Source organism: Dipodomys merriami, unplaced genomic scaffold (assembly GCF_024711535.1).
Source record: "Dipodomys merriami isolate MVZ:Mamm:240054 unplaced genomic scaffold, mDipMer1.0.p SCAF_2, whole genome shotgun sequence".
Classification (NCBI taxonomy): Eukaryota; Metazoa; Chordata; class Mammalia; order Rodentia; family Heteromyidae; genus Dipodomys; species Dipodomys merriami.
In genome coordinates, this window is record NW_027203381.1 from 70,597,999 (window position 1) to 70,603,218 (window position 5,220).

Here is a 5,220-nt window from a genome sequence, read left to right on the forward strand (position 1 = left end):
TCAATTGTAGCTCTTGTTTAATTTTATCTGTCACTTGCTGATAGGACATATATCATAGAGTTGGAAATTCTTAGTTCTTTCTGGTTAATGAGTTACTGTTTGTCTCCCTGCTCCTACCTTTGGAGCCCCCTTCTCTGCCATTCCCTCTATACAAGGTCCCAGTGCTATGTTTCCCAACCTCCAGGCCACTCTCTTCACACAACCTCCTTCACTCTATTCTTCCTTAACAAAATATTTGAGTTTCTGGCCACCTGTGGCTCATGCCTATAATCCTAGCTACTCCGAAGCTGTGAAATCTGAGGATCTTTGCCCCAGAAGCAGTCCATGAAACTCTGATCCTCAATTGACCACAGAAAGCCAGAAGTGGAGCTGTGGCTCAACTGGTAGAGTGCTAGCCTTGTGTACAAAAGCTCTGGGATACTGTCCAGGCCCAGAGTTCAAGCCCCAGGACGCACCAACAAAAAAGAATCAATAAATGAAGTTGTTTGTTTTTTTAAAGGTCAAAATGAATCTACCTTTATGTCACCATTGCAAATAGAGAAGAAGTTTCTATGACCATAAACAAAAAATAATCCTTAAATAAATATAATAAAAGTAAGGTTGACACTAGGTGAGCATCCCTGACTGCCAAGGTCTCTTTGCCTGAGGCCTGAGCATCTTTTCTTGGTGAGAGACATCCACCAATGCTAGGAAACAGTGAGAGATCCCCAAGTGGCCCCTCGGATTGTCTTCTTATGTATCAGAACAGCTAAGATAAATTTGAGAAGGCACAGCTGTTCTGATGTTAGAGTTGGTGTGACACTTAAAATGGTTCCACGAGCCCTGAGGGCAGGCAGCCACAGATCTGCAGGATCTTGTTAAACACAGGAGGCTTGTTAAACATGTGTGGCCCAGGCCCTTCCTAGATGTGAGATAACCAGACTGGGGAAGGAAGACAGGTGCAAACAAGATAACTGCAGATCCTAGACAGGAGACAAGTACAGACCTATTCCCATCCATGCTTTCTAATTTCCCTCCCCTAGAGCAGTAGCCCAGGCCGGACACTTGTAGCCTTGAGGGTTGTGTGGAAATCTCCAGAAGCACTGGTTTCCTGCAGAGAAGGTCTACGTTACACCCGTGAACTCCACTCCAAGCTCTCTGACCTTGGCCCAACTCCCATGATTACAGCTGACTGGCAGAGAAGGAAGCCCAGAGAAGTCCAGCTTGGTCCTAGGGAAAGCCCCTTTATAGACTTCTTGAAGAAGTAATAAAATGCAATTAAGTGCATATGATACTTCATGATGTGACTTTCAAAAATAGCTCTTTCGTTTGTGGTACAAGGCTTTGAACTCAGGGTCATGCACTTGCTAGGGAAGATACATTATAGGATTTGGGGGTTTTGTGTGTGTGTGTGTGTGTGTGTGTGTGTGTGTGTGCGCGCACACACACACACACACACACACACCTGAGAACGCATGCATAAGCATGTGCGTGCACGTATGCCTGTACTGGAGCTTGGACTCAGGGCCAGAATGTCATCCCTTAGCTTTTTCACTAAAGGCTGGTGCTCTACCACTTGAGCTACAGCTTCATTTCTTGCTTTTTGGTGGTTAATTGGAGATAAGGACTTTCCTTCCCAGAGCTAAACTTAAAACCAAGATCCTCAGATCTCAGCCTCCTGAGTACCTAGGATTATAGGCATGAGACACCAGCTTCCAACTCTGAAGATTATTTTTTAAAGAGAGGTAAGTTGATGGGCTGGGAAGGTGGCTCAGTGATAGAGTGCTTGCCTCGCATGCATGAGGCCCTGGGTTTGATTCCTCAGCACCACATAAGCAGAAAAAAATGGAAATGGAGCTATGGCTCAAGTGGTAGAGCGCTCGCCTTGAGCTGAAGAGCTGAATAACAGCACCCAGGCGAGTAACAGCACCCAGGCCCAGGGTTCAAGCCCCATGACCGACAAAAAAAAAAAAAGAGGGGTAAGTTGAAATAATTGTGAATTTTTATAAACCCAAACTCAAAAAGTTAGTCCCTACTCCTTTTTTAGGCCAAGGCATTTTGGAACACAACTCCAATGATTAAACTTTTCTTACACTAGTATTTGAACCTCCCTTCAGTCCTTTCCTTATATTTGTGTGAGAAGAAGTTGATATGGAAAACGCAACTTGTCCTGCCATCCATGAGTCAAATCGCATTTCTTTTACCTGTGTTGCTGTCTAGAACTTACCTTTTTTTTTTTTTTTTTTTTAAATTTTTTTTTTTTTTTTTGCCGGTCGTGGGGCCAGAACTCTGGGCCTGGGCGTTGTGCCTTAGCTCTTCAGCGCCAGGCTAGCGCTCTACCACTTGAGCCACAGCGCCACTTCCGGCTTTTTCTGCTTATGTGGTGCTGAGGAATTGAACCCAGGGCCTCATGCATGCAAGGCAAGCGCTCTACCACTGAGCCACCTTCCCAGCCCCTAGAACTTACCTTTATAGAGGTTGTTTTAAAAATATGATCCGAGATAAAACATACTACAGTAGGAGAATTCACACCATTTCCTGGGACTTTCCTGCCTGAGCTGGCTTTGAAACATGATCCTCAGTCTTCAACCAATCTTTAGCTTTGTGTTCATAATATAGTCCTGCTCCTGCCAGCTAAGACCAATGGAATCCTGGGTGGTTCCTAGAGTTGGTTGGAATTGTTTTATTATACACAATGTGGCAGCAAACTTGTTTGAACACATTATTTTCCCTTCATTTGTATTTATTTCCTTAAGATTGTCTCAGAAGTGAACTTCTCAGCCAAAGGGCAAGAATATTGTTTCACAGATCTCAAGATCTATTGCCAAATGGATTTGAGTCTGTGTAGCATTTCATTTGTACCCTCCCTGGATTTGGATATTATCAAAATACACATTTTAAAATATGTAAAATAGAGTACTAGCTCACACCTGTAATCCTAGCTACTCTGGAGGCTGAGATCTGAAGACAAACTGGGCAGGAAAGTCCATGAAACTCTTCTCTCCAATTAACCAGCAAAAAACTGAAGCTGTGGCTCAAGTGGTAGAGCAAAAGAGAACCGTGGGCAAAAAGCTAAGGAAGAATGCCCTAGCCCTGAGTTCAAGTCCCAGTACTGGTACAAAATAAGCAAATAGATAGATAGATATGTTAAATGTAAAATAATATCTCATTATTGTTTTAATAATAACATGCCTTTGAAATGAGTGGAAAGTTGCATGTTTCCTCCCTACCTATTTCTTACTAATTTTCTGTTTTGTGAATTGTTTGATCAGGACAAAAAACTTTGGAGAAATGCCCAATGCACCAAGTGTGCAGACCTCGAACTATATCATATTCATTCTTCATTCCCTGCTCCATGCACCTAGAACATGGGTGGTGTTTGTCCTTGCTCCTTTGCTTCACCAATATTTACAGAGCACCTGCTGTGTGCCAGCTGTTCTGGGCACCAGGGACATGGGAGGGACTAGAGCAGGGATAGCAGATGAGTAAACCAATAAAAGACTCCAATTCTTCCCAGGAAACCAAGGGAGGAATCTGGCCTGGGCCAGATAGAGCCAGGTGGACAGAGCAGCTTCTTTAGACAAGGTGACTAAGAGGAGGTGCCATCCAGGGCAGGAGTGTTTCCTGCTGCTGCAGGGCCTATAAAGTCCGATGGGATCAGGCCTCAGAGATCCCTTCTGAAGTCATCTGCTTCTATTTTCCTCTTAGTCACAGTGTGCCTCATGCACATTAGATCTGTTTTCACCTCAGGGCCTTTACATGACCGTTCCTTCTCACTGGAATGTTCTTTTGTGTGTGTGCCAGTCCTGGGGCTTGAACTCAGAGCCTGGGTACCATCCCTGAACTTCTTTTGCTAAAGGCTAACACGCTACCACTTGAGTCACAGCTTTTTTGATGCTTAATTGGAGATAAGAGTCTCACAGACTTTCCTGCCGGGGTTGGCTTTGAACCATGATCCTCAGGTCTCAGCCCCTTGAATAGCTAGGTGTGAGCCACAGGCACTTGGCCTTAGAATGTTCTTGTTCTGATAGTTGAATGTTAGGATTATTCTCAAAATCAGATGTCCTTCAGGTATCAGCTCCTGAGACAACATTCTGTTGACCATTCTATTTAAAGTAGTATCCCCTGGTTGAACACTTGGATTATAAATTATTTAGAATATAGAAGAATTGTGCTAATGAATATTACATCTTTTTCCTGAATATGTAACACACATATATATGTATATATGTACATATCTCATTATTGTTTTAATAATAGCATGCCTTTGAAATGAGTGGAAAGTTGAATATTTCCTCCCTACCTATTTCATACTAATTTTCTGTTTTGTGAATTGTTTGATCAGGAAGAGAAACTTTGGAGAAATATATAAATATATATATATATATATATATATGTACACACACACACACACACACACACAGAGAGAGAGAGAGAGAGAGAGAGAGAGAGAGAGAGAGAGAGAGAGAGAGAGCGCTACTTGAGTTTGAACTCAGGACCATGTGCTTACTAGACAGGCACTCTGCCCCTGAGCCACATCTCCTCCCTTCTCAGCTTCTCATTTTCTCTCCAGGCACAACTGGACTAGGATCTGCTTGTTTCAGCTTCCCTTTTGTAGCTGGGGATAGGCATGTGTTACCTTGCCCAGCTAGTCATTGAGAAGGGGATCTTGCAAACTTCTACATGTAATCCTCCCATTCTCAGCCTCCCAGGTAGCTATGATCACAAGCATGAGCCACTGATGCCCCCCTTCCTTCCTTCCTTCCTTCCTTCCTTCCTTCCTTCCTTCCTTCCTTCCTTCCTTCCTTCCTTCCTTCCTTCTTTCTTCTTTCTCTTTTTCCTCCCCTCTCTCTTTTTAGAATATGGCCTAGAGCTTCCTAGTACTGAATTCTTATCTTTCTTGATAAAATAATCCTGAATGCTCCAAGCACCAGTGGCTCACACCTGTAATCCTAGCTACTCAGATGATTGAGATCGGAGGATTGCAGTTTTAAACCAGCACAGTCAGGAAAGTCCATGAGACTCTTAACTCCAATTAACCACCAGAAAACCGGAAGTGGAGCTTCACCCAAAGTGGTAGAGTGCTAGCATTGAGTAAAAAAGCTCAGGGACAGCAGCCAGGCTTTGAGTTCAATTCCCAAGACAAAAAAAAAAGCAGGAAGTGAGGTGAGTTTGCTTTTCTGACATAACATGCAACCCTTAACTTAGGGTAAAATGCATACAGATGTATACAGGTATATC